The 19,466-nt window shown below is 52.6% G+C and overlaps 1 long non-coding RNA gene across 1 annotated transcript in view; it reads right to left on the bottom strand.

The window, feature by feature from the left end:
* LOC143775221 (uncharacterized) overlaps positions 1-19,466 on the bottom strand; it is a 119,271-nt gene that overhangs the window by 32,450 nt on the left and 67,355 nt on the right. The gene's annotated exons all lie outside the window — the stretch shown is intronic.

The following is a 19,466-nucleotide window of genomic DNA, read 5'->3' as shown; positions in this document are numbered from 1 at the left end:
ACCAGAGATGGGGGTCGTCCATTTCAGGTGTTCTCAGTCTTCCTAAATCCCTTTAGAGAGAACCTTCCGCTTTCCAGAAATATGGAATTTTTTATTGTTGTAAATGCCGCTATTCTGAATCCGGCGTTGGTTTTTGTGTGTTCCTGCAACTGTCCCTCATCCCTGTGTGTAAATCGTCTTTTTAGCCAAGTGGGCTAAGAAGAGAGGGATATATCAACCAATTTGTCTCTTCCAACAACCTGTCGGACAGATCTGTGTTCATCTCCACTGATGGAGACCAGCCTTGCAGATAATTATTGGACTTAAAGGGGTTGTCCAGCGCCACTCACATCTTTATTGGTGGTGAGCGACTCTGATGACATTGCTCTGGGAGAGACAAAACAGGACATGTACATCATTAAAGGGAATCTGCCAGCAGGTTTTTGTTGTTTAATCTGAGAGCAGCATGATGTTCAGCAAGAGATTATAATTCCAGGGATCTGTCACTTATTAGGCTGTGTTATAATTTAGTCCGTGTTTTATCAGCAGGAGATTATCACTGACAGACCAGGTCTCTGGTGCAGACTAGTCAGGCTAATTTGTGTAACCCCGCCCTCACCATTGATTTGCAGTTTGTACACAGGAAGCTGCCAATCAGGAGTGTGGGCGGGGTTACACAGGGCTTAAACGGAACCTGTCACCCCCAAAATACTGCAGTGCGCAAGTGCTGGGCCTCTGACCTTTCCCGGCGCCTGTGCACTGCAGTACTTTGCTTTGCCCTCAACAGGGCAGACAAAGTATGCCTGCGCCGGAGCTGCAGCATGAATACAAGAAGAGGACGTCATTGTAAGAAGATGGGAGGCCCCGGACCAGACCGCGACACCCATCGGACCAGAACCTGACCGGGACCGCCCCTGGGTGAGTATAATCTAACCTCTTTTTCTCATCTTTCAGGTTACATCAGGGGCTTATCTACAGCATTGCAGAATGCTGTAGATAAGCCCCTGAAGCTGGTGGGCTTAGCTCACCTTCGATTTTGGGGACGACAGGTTCCCTTTAATATTCTGAGCACATTGATACATAGAAAGCAGGGATTCTGTCAAAGCTTCTCCAAACAGCCCAGCAAGTGATACATCATTGGAATCCGGCTCCCTGCCCCTACATCATGCTGTTCTCAGATTACATAACAAAAACCTGTTGACAGATTCCTTCTAACAGAAATCATGTATCTATCCTATTCTAATAAATAGGTGCACAATCTGGCACAAATCCCTCCAAGTATCTGCTTTACTTCCTATAGCCGGTCTTAGTGAATGGACCATTGTGTTTATTTCTGAACGAGGCCCTAGTTTTGTCCCGGGCCCCATGGCTGCGTATTGCACCCTGTGACACCTCTTTAGCCATTTTCCTGTGTCTCCTGTATTCTCCATCGCTGTGATCTCATCCTTGGTCTTTTAGGTAGTTTTAATTTGGGCCAATACAATGTGAGAGCCCCCCATCACAGAGACTGACCCTCATAACACTAGAGATGTATCTTGGGCTGAAGTTATATGTGACCTGCTCTGTGTATAGCGCCCCCTATAGTCCCTGGTCCTGCAGCAGCTGCCGCCATATATATAGCAGATGAGACACTTTGTTATATGCCGGATCAGCAACCAAGTCTGGTTCTAGTTGTGGAATATTGAGCGCGGCGATCACTCATCATTGTCACTGTGTAGGGAGAAGTCCACACAAATAGAACACAACACAATATATTCCTTATATTTTTTTTATTGAAATCGCAATAAGCAACATTGTAATGAAAATATTACTGGTCCTTTTAATAAATTATAAGTCACAATGACTCTCAGGTCAGGCCCGATGGAGACCACAGAACTTACTGTGGATATATCTTCTCCATTTACACTTTTGGCCTGGGACAGCTCATAGAATCTCATGGCTTTCAGTATCACCTCTATGCTGATGACACACAGATCTACATCTCTGGACCAGATATCACCTCCCTACTAACCAGAATCCCTCAATGTCTGTCCACTATTTCATCCTTCTTCTCCGCTAAATTTCTGAAACTTAACATGGACAAAACAGAATTCATCATCTTTCCCCCATCTCACGTGACCCCCCCAACGAACCTATCCATTACAGTAAATGGCTGCCCACTCTCCCCAGTCCCACAAGCTCGCTGCCTCGGGGTTATCCTTGACGCTGATCTCTCCTTCAAACCACATATCCAAGCCCTTTCCACTTCCTGCCGACTTCAACTCAAAAATATTGCACGAATCCGTTCATTCCTCAACCAAGAATCTGCAAAAACCCTAGTCCATGCCCTCATCATCTCTCGTCTTGACTACTGCAACCTCCTGCTCTGTGGCCTCCCCTCAAACACTCTCGCACCCCTCCAATCTATTCTAAACTCTGCTGCCCGACTAATCCACCTGTCCCCCCGCTATTCTCCGGCCTCTCCCCTCTGTCAATCCCTTCACTGGCTCCCCATTGCCCAGAGACTCCAGTACAAAACCCTAACCATGACGTACAAAGCCATCCACAACCTGTCTCCTCCTTACATCTGTGACCTCATCTCCCGGTACTTTCCTACACGCAACCTCCGATCCTCACAAGATCTCCTTCTCTACTCCCCTCTTATCTCCTCTTCCCACAATCGTATACAAGATTTCTCTCGCGTATCACCCCTACTCTGGAACCCTCTACCACAACACATCAGACTCTCGCCCACCATCGAAACCTTCAAAAAGAGCCTGAAGACCCACCTCTTCCGACAAGCCTACAACCTGCAGTAACCACCGATCAACCAACCGCTGCACGATCAGCTCTATCCTCACCTACTGTATTCTCACCCATCCCTTGTAGATTGTGAGCCCTCGCGGGCAGGGTCCTCACTCCTCCTGTACCAGTTATGACTTGTATTGTTCAAGATTATTGTACTTGTTTTTATTATGTCTACCCCTCCTCACATGTAAAGCGCCATGGAATAAATGGCGCTATAACAATAAATAATAATAAATAAAATAAATAATAATAAATAAATATAGCAGACCTGACTGAGAGCCACTGGACCCAAAGATCCAGAGGAAGGCGAAGAAACCCCCCCCAGGGGGGAAAAAATTCCTTCCTGACCCCAGTTCTGGCGATCGGATATCTCCCTGGATCTCGTCTGTCCTGCTGCATATTGCTGTATATTTGTAAGTCAGGAGCGGACACAGCCAGATGAGGCCCCTGTAACTGAACAATATCTTTGCAGTCCAGTAGCTCATCAAAATGCACAATTCACCTGATTTGGGGGTGGTAGTGGCCCCTTTACATCTGGAGTCCCTGTACAGTAACATAGGTTGCATCAATGGTATGTCGGCCCCTGCTGTACGTAATTATAGCTCACAATCTAGTACAGCGGGTACTCTGCTCTTACAAGCTTACTGACTAATATTCAATATACCATATTCTGCAGATTATCAGATGCACTTTTTTAGGGGCAATGCTTCGGGTCCTGGACTAGGAGGACAGGGTGTCCCGGCGGTGGGCTTCAAGAGTATGTCAGAGGCGTTGGTCAGGAGCGGCGTCCCCACTCTGCACATTGCTCTTCCATTGACGGGTTGCAGGAAAATGGCCATGCGCTGCCTCCAGCAACCATTTTCCTGAAGCCCACCATCGGGAGAGCGTATTGCGGAGCAGGGATGCCGTTCCTGTCTGCGCCGCTGGCATTTTCTTGAAGCCCACCGCCAGGAGATTAATGGCTGCCGAGACACCACCCCACCTTCACTGCTGAGGACCCACAGCATCGGCCCAATTCTTCCGGTTTCCTGCTTTCTTGTTGTTTTTTTTTACCGTTTGGCCTTGCATGCCTCGTTTTGGCCTTTCAGTCATGCGTGCTTCATTTGGGTTGCGATGTTGCTGTTGCTTGGTTGGGGGGCCTTTCTTGTGAGTGGGAAATCGGGAATTGCCCAGCAGTGTTTGGTGTTCATCTTCTCAGTATGAAACTTAAAGCTTGTTTCATGGTTGCCCGCTGGCCTCATGTCTGTTGTGGCACCAGGGTCTGGTGTGTTGGGCCGCCTGCCTCGGGTCTCGACCTGTTTTGAATAGAGGCTGATCTGCAGTACCCAGCAGAGGCCACTACATTGTGAATGGCGCTGTACACTAGGTAATAAATCATTACCCGTCTTCCAATGTTTGGCAGGTCCCCACAGGAGATTTTTTCCTTAGTACATATCACCTACTGCTCTATGTACTAAAGGAACACACATGACTCCATACTGGAATTGCTGACCACAGAAAAATTGCTCACAACAGAGCAGCCTTGCGTGCCTTGCTTGGGTTGTGCTGTTGCTGTCGCTTAATTGCTTGGGGAGCCTGTTTGGTAAGTGTCAGATCCGGAATTCGGATCTCAGCAGTGTTAATCTTCCCAGTATGAATCTTAAAGCGTGTGTCATGGTTGGCTGCTGGTCTCATGTCTCGTATGTTGGGCCACCCGCCTCAGGTCTGGCCACTGCAGTATCTGGTGTGTTGGGTCGCCCGCATCAGGTCTGGCCCAGTGTCTGGTGTATTAGGTCACCCGTCTCGGGTCTGGCCAAGTGTCTGGTGTGATGGGTCGCCCGCCTTGGGTCTGGCCCAGTGTGTGGCACAGTGTCTGGTGTGTTGGGCCTCCCGACTCGGGGTTAGCCCAGTGTCTGGCTTGTTGGGTCGCCTGCCTTGGGTCTGGTGTAGTGTCTGGTGTGTTGGCTCGCCCACCTTGGGTCTGGCCCAGTGTCTGGTGTCTTGGGTCGCCCGCCTCGGCTCTGGCCCAGTGTCTGGTATTAATGAAGAAACAGAGTTGAATCAAAAAATAGGAGTATCCAAACCACCAAACACAGACCAAAAAAGCCTAAATGGATACCAAACCTATTTCACTACTAATGGACATAGTAACGGTTCAGCACATAAACATACAAAAAATCCGATGAAAAAAAATGTACACAAGAACCAACTATATTAAAAATTACAATTTTATTAGCAAAAAACATAAAGAAAAACATGAAAGGTATTAAAAAGTGGGAAACCAAAAATTGGCACAGGAACCCACCATCATTGCTACAGAGGCACTACAACAAACTAGATACAAATGGGATAAACATAGTATACGTCAAACATCTAAATGTGTAAGTACACAGTGCAAGAATAGCATATCTACAGACGTAAAACAATCACCAAAAAGATCTCCAATAGTAGTATAAACCTTATTACCTCTAAGTGGGTGCCAATGCCAGCCCATACGCACGTTTCGGCAAACTGCCTTCTTCTGGGGGTGGCATCACACCAACAAGAGCAAGGTTATATAGTTTAAAAAGACCTATCACATAAGACGTAACGAATAAATAACAAAGCTAACAAACTAACACTGCCTCTCTATGGCTGAGGAGCTGCCGGAACTTGATGCTGCATCTATCACCAACCAGCGAAGGGGTGTAGAGTGACACATCTATACACCCAATCACCGATCAGGACTACTACACAGACCTTACCACACTTAGTGTCCGCCCATCGGATTAACATAAGAGCCATGCTGCACTATAGGAGTGGGTTGAGCGTTATATAATTAGTGACCAATCAGATAGTAGAGGTGTGTCACCAAAATAAACTAAAATAAACACCACAAAAAAGTAGTACCTAACAAACTTCTAGAGAAACATCCAGTGATATAAGTAAAAAAACTATAAAATAATTATTTTGAAGACCTTTTCTATTTTTCTATTTTTTCAATTTTTATTATTTTTTCACAGTTGGTTATTGCACCATATACTCATAGTGAATGTGTAGAATGACAGGTTGTCACGGGGATACAAGGAGGGCGAGAGCTAATAACCCGGGCCCCTGCAATTTCCCTCAGACTAGGGAAACCCTGTCTGACCCTCTACCTGAAGTTTACACTGAAGGTATGCATGTTCAGGCCTCCACCCTCACCCTGACTCCTGATTCAGCCGTAGACTGAACACAACCGCCCACCACCCAGTGAAAGCAATAGACCAATACCCACAGTTATAACAAACAAGGATAAAGGAAAATATACACCATGCCGCAGTCTATCAGGAATACACTATAAAGGTACAGGGCAAAATAAATACAAATATAGGAAGGAGTAAATAAGACAAAGGAAAATACACCACCAGCAACGATTCTCCAACAACCAGCTCTCCACTCCGGACCGAGATAACTACGGATAAGACAGAAGCTATAATCGGCGACGCCCAAAGATCAGGAGAACCATTTAAAGGAAATGGGCATGGCCCAGCTTCCAATCCGAGGATCAGATAAATTAACCCCGGAGCATCCAGACGAAAACTAGCCGACGCCAATGAGCAAACAGTGGTCAAACGTGGAATTACCGCTGTCTGTCAGACGACCTGGTCTGAACAGTGTCCGACATGACAGTACCCCGCCTTCTACGAGGGACCCCAGGGCCCTCACGGCTTATAGGACCCGGCTTGTCTGGATGGCGACGATGAAAACACCTGACCAGCCGATCCGCATGAATGTCCGAGGCTGGTACCCAGGACCTGTCCTCAGGCCCATAACCACGCCAGTGTACCAAATATTGTAAAGTGCGGCGCACCACACGAGAGTCAACCACCCTGGAGACTTCAAATTCTAGGTTACCATCCACCAAGACTGGAGGTGGCATAGGCGCCGCGTCCACAGAACCCACCACCTTCTTAAGAAGAGACCTGTGGAACACGTTGTGTATTTTATACACCGTAGGAAGCTCCAGTCGGTACGCTACTGGGTTAATGACGGCGGTGACCCTAAATGGACCAATAAACCGTGGACCCAATTTAAGGGATGGCATCTTGAGTCTTATGTTTTTTGTGGATAACCACACCCAGTCATCCACACTCAGGTCCGGACCTGGCACACGCCTACTGTCAGCCACACGTTTGTACCTAGCACCCACACTCAACAGGCGCTGTTTCACTCTCCTCCAGACTGATGACAATTGTGTTCCTAACTGGTCTTCGTCCGGAACGCCGGAAGAGCCTCTCTGACTCAACGTACAAAACTGAGGATGTAGCCCGTAAACACAAAAAAACGGAGACTCCCCAGACGACTCCTGGCGGTGATTATTGATGGCAAACTCAGCCAAAGGAAGAAAGGTAGACCACTCCTCCTGGTTATCAGAGACAAAGCAGCGCAAGTACTGCTCCAAATTTTGGTTCATACGCTCGGTCTGACCATTTGACTGGGGATGAAACGCAGACGAATGAGACAACTTGATCCCCAGCCGTGAGCAAAATGCTTTCCAAAATTTTGCTACAAACTGAGTACCCCTATCTGACATGATGTCAGACGGAACTCCATGAAGCCTGACCACCTCCTGCACAAACACCTGAGCAAGAGTCTTAGCGTTAGGTAAAGAAGGCAAAGACACAAAGTGCGACATTTTTGAAAACCGACCCACAATCACCAAAATGACCGTGTTCCCAGCTGAGGGAGGCAAATCAGTGATGAAATCCATGGAGATTTCCATCCATGGCTTACTAGGTACCTCCAGAGGAAGTAGTGTGCCAACAGGACGGGAGCGGGGCGTCTTCACCCTAGCGCACGTGGTGTAAGCTGACACATATGAGACCACGTCCTGTCGGATTTTGGGCCACCAAAACCGACGTGACACCAACTCCAAAGTACCTCTAACCCCTGGGTGGCCAGCCAGGACAGTATCATGATGCTCCGCCAACACCTTTAGGCGGAGATGAAGCGGTACAAAAGATTTGTTGATGGGAAGCTCAGATGGTACCTCCTCCAGGGCCTCGGCAATCTCAGCCTCAACCTCGGTAGTGAGGGCTGAAACCACAACACCCTTTTGGAGAATGGGTACTGGGTCTTCCCGAGGTTCTCCCCCGGAAAACACCTGGACAGAGCATCCGCCTTAGTGTTTTTAGACCCTGGTCTGTAAGTGACAACAAAGTTGAACCGCGTGAAAAACAATGCCCAGCGAGCCTGCCTGGGAGACAGACGCTTGGCAGACTCCAAATACAGCAGATTCTTATGGTCGGTAATAACAGTGACCTGATGTACCGACCCCTCCAAGAAGTGTCGCCATTCCTCAAAGGCCAACTTAATAGCCAACAACTCCCTGTTGCCGATATCGTAGTTACGTTCAGCGGACTACAGTTTTTTGGAGAAATAGGCGCACGGACGCAAACCACTCAAGGATGAGCCTTGAGATAGTACCGCCCCCACACCAACCTCAGACGCATCGACTTCCACGACAAAGGGTTTAGATACGTCTGGCTGCACAAGAATGGGGGCTGAAACAAAACTGTTCTTGAGAAATTCAAATGCACGAACAGCAGCCTCAGGCCAAACGGAGAAATTGGTACCCTTTTTAGTCATGTCAGTTAGTGGTTTAGCAATGATAGAAAAATCCTTGATAAATTTCCTATAGTAGTTAGAAAACCCAAGGAACCGCTGAAGTGCTTTCAGGTTATCAGGATGTTCCCAATGCAGCACCGCTTGCACCTTAGCGGCGTCCATTTTAAAACCAGAAGCAGACACAATATAACCCAAGAACGGCAACTCTTGAGCAAAAAATACACATTTCTCAAGTTTAGCATACAGCTTATTCTCTCTGAGAAGCTGTAACACCTGCCTGACATGATCTAAATGAGCATCACGGTCGCAAGAATATATGAGGATGTCATCTAGGTACACGATAACGAATTTCCCCAAAACATGCGAGAACACATCATTGATGAAATGTTGGAACACTGCAGGTGCGTTAGTTAACCCAAAAGGCATCACCAAATGTTCAAAATGACCCTCAGGGGTATTAAAAGCCGTCTTCCACTCATCACCTTGACGGACTCTTATGAGGTTGTACGCCCCCCTGAGGTCAAGCTTGGTAAACCACTTAGCACCTGCCACCTGGTTGAACAAGTCAGGTATCAGTGGCATAGGGTATGGATCACGAACCGTAATCTGGTTCAACTCCCTGAAATCCAAACACGGGCGTAATCCGCCATCTTTCTTCTTCACGAAGAAGAACCCTGCTGCCACCGGCGAGGATGACGGCCTGATGTGCCCTTTGTTCAAACTTTCAGAAATGTAATCCTTGAGCGCTTGTCTCTCCGGACCGGAGATGTTGAACATCCTTGCTTTAGGCAACAGTCATAGGAGCGGTGTGGCGGCAACTCTGAACAACCCTTCTCAGAGAACACATCCGCATAATCCTGAAGTGACTCAGGAACACTTGAAGTCACAGCAGACACACATGTGGCCAGGCAATTCTCCTGACAGAAATCTCTCCACTGGATTATGTCCTGAGTTTTCCAGTCAATCACCGGGTTGTGTGTAGACAACCATGGAAAACCCAGAACCAATTGTGCCGGAAGACTCTTGAGCACCTTACATGTGACCTGCTCGAAATGAAGAACCCCAATGTGGAGTTTAACCTCAGCCACGAACTCAGTAATCTCCCCCTGTGGAAGAGGAGCAGAATTGATGGTGACCACACGGATAGGATGAGGCAGTTTTTCAATCTTAAAACCAGCAGTGCGCGCAAACTCCTCATCAATGAGATTTGTGGCGGAACCACTATCCACAAAAATAGTGATTGGTATCTCTCTGCCAGCGACAACAACTTTGGCAGGGAGCATGCACTGAGAAATCATCATGGAGGATATACATAAGCTCAGTTTGGACTCCTCCACACCCTCTGAGCTCAGAAGTTTTCCATCGTTGCGTTTTTCTTTAACAGCAGAGGACAGATATTAATAAAATGACCAGTTTTACCGCAGAAAAAACAGGCTCCCTGCTTCCTGACTACAGGGGTACGATTCTTAACATGTGACACCCATGCGATTTGCATAGATTCCGTGGGCTCACCTGCAGCAACCTCACGTGAACCTAAACCTTCACCCACAGGCGGCGTCTCATGATTCCCCTGACGCAAATGTCGATCAATGCGGACAACAAGACTCATAGCGGAATCTAGTGAAGCAGGAGTCTCGTACATCAGGAGGGCTTTTTTAACCCTATTAGAAACTCCATGAATAAAGTGACTCCGCAATGCTGGCTCATTCCACTGAGTGTCAACCGCCCAGCGGCAAAATTCTGAACAGTAATCCTCTGCAACACGCTCCCCCTGGCAAATAGTGCGTAACTTAGATTCTGCTAGATCCAATCTGTCTGGATCGTCGTAAATGTGTCCTAGAGCAGAAAAGAAACTCTCCACTGAGTTAAATGCAGCAGAATCAGATGGCAACGAAAATGCCCATGCTTGGGGATCCCCGCTAATAAAGACAACACCAGGCCCACACGTTGAGCCTCATTACCAGAGGAGATCGGGTGCATACGGAAATACAGTTTGCAAGCTTCACGAAAAGAAACAAATTTACTGCGTTCCCCAGCAAATTTTTCAGGCAAAGGAAACTTGGGCTCATTAACTCCTCCTGTCGCTCCAGCCTGTATATTAGATACTGCTAGTCCCTGTTGCTGCACTGCTCCCCTCAACTCAGTGACCTGTAGGGACAGCGCCTCCAACTGGCGGGTTATGGAAGTCATGGGATCCATGACAAAACACAGAGAAGAAAAAAAAAAAAGGAACCCCCTTTTTTTTTTTTGTTAGGCCGATTATAATGTCACGGGGATACAAGGAGGGCGAGAGCTAATAACCCGGGCCCCTGCAATTTCCCTCAGACTAGGGAAACCCTGTCTGACCCTCTACTTGAAGTTTACACTGAAGGTGTGCATGTTCAGGCCTCCACCCTCACCCTGACTCCTGATTCAGCCCTAGACTGAACACCACCGCCCACCACCCAGTGAAAGCAATAGACCAATACCCACAGTTATAACAAACAAGGATAAAGGAAAATATACACCATGCCGCAGTCAATCAGGAATACACTATAAAGGTACAGGGCAAAATAAATACAAATATAGGAAGGAGTAAATAAGACAAAGGAAAATACACCACCAGCAACGATTCTCCAACAACCAGCTCTCCACTCCGGACCGAGATAACTACGGATAAGACAGAAGCTATAATCGGCGACGCCCAAAGATCAGGAGAACCATTTAAAGGAAATGGGCATGGCCCAGCTTCCAATCCGAGGATCAAATAAATTAACCCCGGAGCAGCCAGACGAAAACTAGCCGACGCCAATGAGCAAACAGTGGTCAAACGCGGAATTACCGCTGTCTGTCAGACGACCTGGTCTGAACAGTGTCCGACATGACACAGGTTTATATTTTTATTCTGTTATATCTTTTCGATTATATGTATATTCACTTTACACTGGTCACTTTATATTGGCTATTCACACTATATTGATGTATTTACATCATTTGTTGGTTATTACACTCTATATTATATTATGTTATTCATACCTTCTTGGTCACTACATTATACACATCATACTGGCCACTATATGTTATATTATTGTTCTACATCGGTTATTATATTATATGTTGTCATTCACTTTACATTGATCATTATATGATGTTGTTTATATTATTTTTTATTTAGTTGTTGTATGTTATATGCATAATTCATATCTTTGGTGCCTTCACTATTTATTATTACTGCACACGTACCATTTTTTGATATGTTTGTTCTATACATACACAGGTACTTCACTTTTTTAGTTTGAGTATATGTGTGTATGTTTGGTACATGACTGCGTGTATGTGTGGTGTTTGAATATCTTGCTAATATACCTTATGATTTGGTGCTCCTTATGGTGTACAGATGTGCGCACGCGCTGCTGCCGTTGTGGTTTGGGGATATCGTGGGCGTGTCTTTTGGCTCGGTGCTCCGGTCACGTGACCCGACTTTCGCCCGCGTTGTGGGCGGAGTCTGGTTCGCGTCCGGATCGTCGATTCTGACGCGCTCCCCGTTGTCTTTCTCTGCATCGGACGGAGCGGTGTACGCCACGAGTATCTGATGCTTTTTACTTATATCACTGGATGTTTCTCTAGAAATTTGTTAGGTACTACTTTTTTGTGGTGGAGTTTATTTTGGTGACACACCTCTACTATCTGATTGGTAACTAATTATCTAACGCTCAACCCACTCCTATAGTGCAGCATGGCTCTTATGTTAATCCGATGGGCGGACACTAAGTGTGGCAAGGTCTGTGTAGTAGTCCTGATCGGTGATTGGGTGTATAGATGTGTCAATCTACACCCCCTTCGCTGGTTGGTGATAGATGCAGCATCAAGTTCCGGCAGCCCCTCAGCCATAGAGAGGCAGTGTTAGTTTGTTAGCTTTGTTATTTATTCGTTACGTCTTATGTGATAGGTCTTTTTAAACTATATAACCTTGCTCTTGTCGGTGGGATGCCACCCCCAGAAGAAGGCAGTTTGCCGAAACGTGCGTAGGGGCTGGCATTGGCACCTACCTAGAGGTAATAAGGTTTAAACTACTATTGGAGATCTTTTTGGTGATTGTTTTACGTCTGTAGAAATGCTATTCTTGCACTGTGTACTTACACATTTAGATGTTTGACGTATACTATGTTTATCCCATTTGTATCTAGTTTGTTGTAGTGCCTCTGTAACAATGATGGTGGGTTCCTGTGCCAATTTTTGGTTTCCCACTTTTTAATACCTTTCATGTTATTACATGTTTTTCTTTGTTTTTTGCTAATAAAATTGTAATTTTTAATATAGTTGGTTCTTGTGTACATTTTTTTTCATCGGTTTTCCAGTGTCTGGTATGTTGGGACTCCCGACTCGGGTCTGGCCCAGGGTCTGGTGTGTTGGGTGGCCGCCGACGGTCTTGCCCAGTGTCTGGTGTGTTGGGCCTCCCGCCTCGGGTCTGGCCCAGTGTCTGGTGTGTTGGGCCTCCGAGCCCTTGGGTCTGGCCCAGTGTCTGGTGTGTTGGGTCGCCCGCCTCGGGGTTGGCCCAGTGTCTGGCCCACTGACTGGTGTGTTGGGTTGCCCGCCTTGGGGTTGGCCCAGTGTCTGGCCCACTGACAGGTGTGTTGGGCCTCCCGCCTCGGGATTGGCCCAGTGTCTGGCCCAGTGTCTGGTGTGTTGGGCCTCCCACCTCTGGGTTGGCCCAGTGTCTGGTGTGTGGGGCTCCTGCCTCGGGTCTGGCCAGTGTCTAGCCCAGTGTCTGGTGTGTTGGGCCGCCTACCTTGGGTCTGGCCCAGTCTGGTGTGTTGGGTCGCTGCCTCAGGTCTGGCCCAGTGTCTGGGGTGTTGGGTCACCCGATTCGGGTCTGACCCAGTGTCTGGTGTGTTGGGTCACTCACCTTGGGTCTGGCGCAGTGTCTGGTGTGTTGGGTCTCCCGCCTCGAGTGTGGACCAGTGTCTGGTCCATTGAGCCTCCCGCCTCGGGATTGGCCCAGTGTCTGGCCCAGTGTCTGGTGTGTTGAGCCTCCCACCTCGGGTCTGGACCAGTGTCTGGTGTGTTGGGCCTCCCGCCTCAGGGTTGGCTCAGTGTCTGGCCCAGTGTCTGGTGTGTTGGGTTGCCCACCTTGGGTCTGGCCCAGTGTCTGCTGTGTTGGGCAGCCTGCCTGGGGTCTGGCCCAGTGTCTGGTGTGTTGGGCCGCTCACCTCAAATCTGGCCCAGTATCTGCTGTGTTGAGCCTCCTGCCTCGGGTCTGGCCCAGTGTCTGGTGTCTGGTGTCTTGGGCCTGCCGCCTCGAGTCTGGCCCAGTGTCTGGTGTGTTGAATCACCCGCCTCGGATCTGGCCCTGTGTCTGCTGTGTTGGGTCACCCGCCTCGGGTCTGGCTCAGTGTCTGCTGTGTTGGGCAGCCTGCCTCGGGTCTGGCCCAGTGTCTGGTCTGTTGAGCTGCCAGCCTCTGGTCTGGCCCAGTGTCTGGTGTGTTGGGTCACCCGCCTTGGATCTGGCCCAGTGTCTGGTGTGTTGGGTCACCCGCCTCGGGTCTGGCCTAGTGTCTGGTGTGTTGGGTCGCCTGCCTTGGGTCTGGCCCAGTGTCTGGTCTGTTGAGCTGCCAGCCTCTGGTCTGGCCCAGTGTCTGGTGTGTTGGGCCGCCCGCCTCGGGTCTGGCCCAGTGTCTGGTGTGTTGGGTCGCCCGACTTGGGTCTGGCCCAGTGTCTGGTGTGTTGGGTTGCCTTCCTCGGGTCTGGCCCAGTGTCTGGTGTGTTGGGTCTCCCGCCTTGAGTCTGGCCCAGTGTCTGGTGTGTTGAGCCTCCCACCTCAGTGTTGGCCCAGTGTCTGGCCCAGTGTCTGGTGTGTTGGGCCTCCTGCCTCGGGATTGGCCCAGTGTCTGGTCTGTTGGGCCTCAGGATTGGCCCAATGTCTGGCCCAGTGTCTGGTGTGTTGAGCCTGCCACCTCGTGTCTGGCCCAGTGTCTGGCCTGTTGGGTCACCCGCCTCTGATCTGGCCCAGGGTCTGGTGTGTTGGGTCCCCAACCTCGGGCCTGGCCCAGGGTCTGCTGTGTTGGGTCGCCCACCTCGGGTCAGGCCCAGGGTCTGGTGTGTTGGGTCGCCCGCCTCGGGTCTGGCCCATTGTCTAGTGGGTTGGGTCACCCTCCTCAGGTCTGGTGGGTTGGGTCACGCGCCTTGAATCAGGCCCAGTGTCTGCTGTGTTGGCGGCCCACCTCGGGTCTGACCCTCTGTCTGGTCCAGTGTCTGGTGTGTTGGGTCGCCCGCCTCGGGTTTGGCCCAGTGTCTGGTGTGTTGGGCCACCCGCCTCGGGTCTGCCCAGTGTCTGGGGTGTTGGGTCGCCCGCTTCGGGTCTGGCCCAGTGTCTGGTGTTGAGCCTCCCACCTCGGTGTTGGCCCAGTGTCTGGCCCAGTGTCTGGTGTGTTGGGATGCCTTCCTTGGGTCTGGCCCAGTGTCTGGTGTGTTGGACCTCCCGCCTCGGGATTGGCCCAATGTCTGGCCCACTGTCTGGTGTGTTGAGCCTGCCACCTTGTGTCTGGCCCAGTGTCTGGCCTCTTGGGTCACCCGCAGATGGTCTGGCCTAGTGTCTGGCCCAGTGTCTGGTGTGTTGAGCCTCCCTCTTCGGTTTTTGGCCCAGTGTCTGGCCCAGTGTCTGGTGTGTTGGGCCTCCTGCCTCAGGATTGCCCCAGTGTCTGGTGTGTTGAGCCTCCTGCCTTGGGTCTGACCCAGTGTCTGGTGTGTTGGGCCTCCCGCATTGGGGTTGGCCCAGTGTCTGGCCCAGTGTCTGGTGTGTTGTGCCGCCCGCCTCAGGTCTGACCCAGTGTCTGGTGTGTTGGGTCACCCACCTCGGGTCTGGCCCAGTGTCTGGTGTGTTGGGTCGCCCACCTCGGGTCTGGCCCAGGGTCTGGTGTGTTTGGTCACCCACCTCGGATCTGGCCCAGTGTCTGATGTGTTGGGCTGCTTGCCTCGTGTCTGCCCCAGTGTCTAGTCCAGTGTCTGCTGTGTTGAGCGGCCTGCCTAGGGTCTGGCCCAGTGTCTGGTTTGTTGGGCCACCCACCTCGGGTCTGGCCCAGTGTCTGGTGTGTTGGGTCGCCCGCATCGGGTCTGGCCCAGTGTCTGGTGTGTTGGGTCGCCCACCTCGGGTCTGACCCAGGGTCTGGTGTGTTGGGTCACCCACCTCGGATCTGGCCCAGTGTCTGATGTGTTGGGCTGCCCGCCTCGTGTCTGGCCCAGTGTCTGGTCCAGTGTCTGCTGTGTTGGGTCACCCGCCTCGGGTCTGGCCTAGTGTCTGGTGTGTTGGGTCGCCTGCCTTGGGTCTGGCCCAGTGTCTGGTCTGTTGAGCTGCCAGCCTCTGGTCTGGCCCAGTGTCTGGTGTGTTGGGCCTCCTGCCTCAGGATTGCCCCAGTGTCTGGTGTGTTGAGCCTCCTGCCTTGGGTCTGACCCAGTGTCTGGTGTGTTGGGCCTCCCGCATTGGGGTTGGCCCAGTGTCTGGCCCAGTGTCTGGTGTGTTGTGCCGCCCGCCTCAGGTCTGACCCAGTGTCTGGTGTGTTGGGTCACCCACCTCGGGTCTGGCCCAGTGTCTGGTGTGTTGGGTCGCCCACCTCGGGTCTGGCCCAGGGTCTGGTGTGTTTGGTCACCCACCTCGGATCTGGCCCAGTGTCTGATGTGTTGGGCTGCTTGCCTCGTGTCTGCCCCAGTGTCTAGTCCAGTGTCTGCTGTGTTGAGCGGCCTGCCTAGGGTCTGGCCCAGTGTCTGGTTTGTTGGGCCACCCACCTCGGGTCTGGCCCAGTGTCTGGTGTGTTGGGTCGCCCGCATCGGGTCTGGCCCAGTGTCTGGTGTGTTGGGTCGCCCACCTCGGGTCTGACCCAGGGTCTGGTGTGTTGGGTCACCCACCTCGGATCTGGCCCAGTGTCTGATGTGTTGGGCTGCCCGCCTCGTGTCTGGCCCAGTGTCTGGTCCAGTGTCTGCTGTGTTGGGTCACCCGCCTCGGGTCTGGCCTAGTGTCTGGTGTGTTGGGTCGCCTGCCTTGGGTCTGGCCCAGTGTCTGGTCTGTTGAGCTGCCAGCCTCTGGTCTGGCCCAGTGTCTGGTGTGTTGGGCCGCCCACCTCGGGTCTGGCCCAGTGTCTGGTGTGTTGGGTCGCCCGACTCGGGTCTGGCCCAGTGTCTGGTGTGTTGGGTTGCCTTCCTCGGGTCTGGCCCAGTGTCTGGTGTGTTGGGTCTCCCGCCTTGAGTCTGGCCCAGTGTCTGGTGTGTTGAGCCTCCCACCTCAGTGTTGGCCCAGTGTCTGGTGTGTTGGGCCTCCTGCCTCGGGATTGGCCCAGTGTCTGGTCTGTTGGGCCTCAGGATTGGCCCAATGTCTGGCCCAGTGTCTGGTGTGTTGAGCCTGCCACCTCGTGTCTGGCCCAGTGTCTGGCCTGTTGGGTCACCCGCCTCTGATCTGGCCCAGGGTCTGGTGTGTTGGGTCCCCAACCTCGGGCCTGGCCCAGGGTCTGCTGTGTTGGGTCGCCCGCCTCGGGTCTGGCCCAGGGTCTGGTGTGTTGGGTCGCCCGCCTCGGGTCTGGCCCATTGTCTAGTGGGTTGGGTCACCCTCCTCAGGTCTGGTGGGTTGGGTCACGCGCCTCGAATCAGGCCCAGTGTCTGCTGTGTTGGCGGCCCACCTCGGGTCTGACCCTCTGTCTGGTCCAGTGTCTGGTGTGTTGGGTCGCCCGCCTCGGGTTTGGCCCAGTGTCTGGTGTGTTGGGCCACCCGCCTCGGGTCTGCCCAGTGTCTGGGGTGTTGGGTTGCCCGCTTCGGGTCTGGCCCAGTGTCTGGTGTTGAGCCTCCCACCTCGGTGTTGGCCCAGTGTCTGGCCCAGTGTCTGGTGTGTTGGGATGCCTTCCTTGGGTCTGGCCCAGTGTCTGGTGTGTTGGACCTCCCGCCTCGGGATTGGCCCAATGTCTGGCCCACTGTCTGGTGTGTTGAGCCTGCCACCTTGTGTCTGGCCCAGTGTCTGGCCTCTTGGGTCACCCGCAGATGGTCTGGCCTAGTGTCTGGCCCAGTGTCTGGTGTGTTGAGCCTCCCTCTTCGGTTTTTGGCCCAGTGTCTGGCCCAGTGTCTGGTGTGTTGGGCCTCCTGCCTCAGGATTGCCCCAGTGTCTGGTGTGTTGAGCCTCCTGCCTTGGGTCTGACCCAGTGTCTGGTGTGTTGGGCCTCCCGCATTGGGGTTGGCCCAGTGTCTGGCCCAGTGTCTGGAGTGTTGGGTCGCTCGCCTCTCGTCTGGCTCAGTGTCTGGCCCAGTGTCTGGTGTGTTGTGCCGCCCGCCTCGGGTCTGACCCAGTGTCTGGTGTGTTGGGTCACCCACCTCGGGTCTGGCCCAGTGTCTGGTGTGTTGGGCCACCCACCTCGGGTCTGGCCCAGTGTCTGGTGTGTTGGGTCGCCCGCATCGGGTCTGGCCCAGTGTCTGGTGTGTTGGGTCGCCCACCTCGGGTCTGACCCAGGGTCTGGTGTGTTGGGTCACCCACCTCGGATCTGGCCCAGTGTCTGATGTGTTGGGCTGCCCGCCTCGTGTCTGGCCCAGTGTCTGGTCCAGTGTCTGCTGTGTTGGGTCACCCGCCTCGGGTCTGGCCTAGTGTCTGGTGTGTTGGGTCGCCTGCCTTGGGTCTGGCCCAGTGTCTGGTCTGTTGAGCTGCCAGCCTCTGGTCTGGCCCAGTGTCTGGTGTGTTGGGCCGCCCACCTCGGGTCTGGCCCAGTGTCTGGTGTGTTGGGTTGCCTTCCTCGGGTCTGGCCCAGTGTCTGGTGTGTTGGGTCTCCCGCCTTGAGTCTGGCCCAGTGTCTGGTGTGTTGAGCCTCCCACCTCAGTGTTGGCCCAGTGTCTGGTGTGTTGGGCCTCCTGCCTCGGGATTGGCCCAGTGTCTGGTCTGTTGGGCCTCAGGATTGGCCCAATGTCTGGCCCAGTGTCTGGTGTGTTGAGCCTGCCACCTCGTGTCTGGCCCAGTGTCTGGCCTGTTGGGTCACCCGCCTCTGATCTGGCCCAGGGTCTGGTGTGTTGGGTCCCCAACCTCGGGCCTGGCCCAGGGTCTGCTGTGTTGGGTCGCCCGCCTCGGGTCTGGCCCAGGGTCTGGTGTGTTGGGTCGCCCGCCTCGGGTCTGGCCCATTGTCTAGTGGGTTGGGTCACCCTCCTCAGGTCTGGTGGGTTGGGTCACGCGCCTCGAATCAGGCCCAGTGTCTGCTGTGTTGGCGGCCCACCTCGGGTCTGACCCTCTGTCTGGTCCAGTGTCTGGTGTGTTGGGTCGCCCGCCTCGGGTTTGGCCCAGTGTCTGGTGTGTTGGGCCACCCGCCTCGGGTCTGCCCAGTGTCTGGGGTGTTGGGTTGCCCGCTTCGGGTCTGGCCCAGTGTCTGGTGTTGAGCCTCCCACCTCGGTGTTGGCCCAGTGTCTGGCCCAGTGTCTGGTGTGTTGGGATGCCTTCCTTGGGTCTGGCCCAGTGTCTGGTGTGTTGGACCTCCCGCCTCGGGATTGGCCCAATGTCTGGCCCACTGTCTGGTGTGTTGAGCCTGCCACCTTGTGTCTGGCCCAGTGTCTGGCCTCTTGGGTCACCCGCAGATGGTCTGGCCTAGTGTCTGGCCCAGTGTCTGGTGTGTTGAGCCTCCCTCTTCGGTTTTTGGCCCAGTGTCTGGCCCAGTGTCTGGTGTGTTGGGCCTCCTGCCTCAGGATTGCCCCAGTGTCTGGTGTGTTGAGCCTCCTGCCTTGGGTCTGACCCAGTGTCTGGTGTGTTGGGCCTCCCGCATTGGGGTTGGCCCAGTGTCTGGCCCAGTGTCTGGAGTGTTGGGTCGCTCGCCTCTCGTCTGGCTCAGTGTCTGGCCCAGTGTCTGGTGTGTTGTGCCGCCCGCCTCGGGTCTGACCCAGTGTCTGGTGTGTTGGGTCACCCACCTCGGGTCTGGCCCAGTGTCTGGTGTGTTGGGTCGCCCACCTCGGGTCTGGCCCAGGGTCTGGTGTGTTGGGTCACCCACCTCGGATCTGGCCCAGTGTCTGATGTGTTGGGCTGCTTGCCTCGTGTCTGAGATAAACACCTTATATGACAGACATACATGGTAACAATATTTTTCCCTAAATAAATAATAGGGCCATGTATAATGATCTGGAAGTACACAGACCCATCATCCAAATGATAT

This window comes from Ranitomeya variabilis, chromosome 5 (assembly GCF_051348905.1).
Source record: "Ranitomeya variabilis isolate aRanVar5 chromosome 5, aRanVar5.hap1, whole genome shotgun sequence".
In the NCBI taxonomy this organism is placed as follows: Eukaryota; Metazoa; Chordata; class Amphibia; order Anura; family Dendrobatidae; genus Ranitomeya; species Ranitomeya variabilis.
This window is presented reverse-complemented; position numbering and strand designations above follow the sequence as displayed.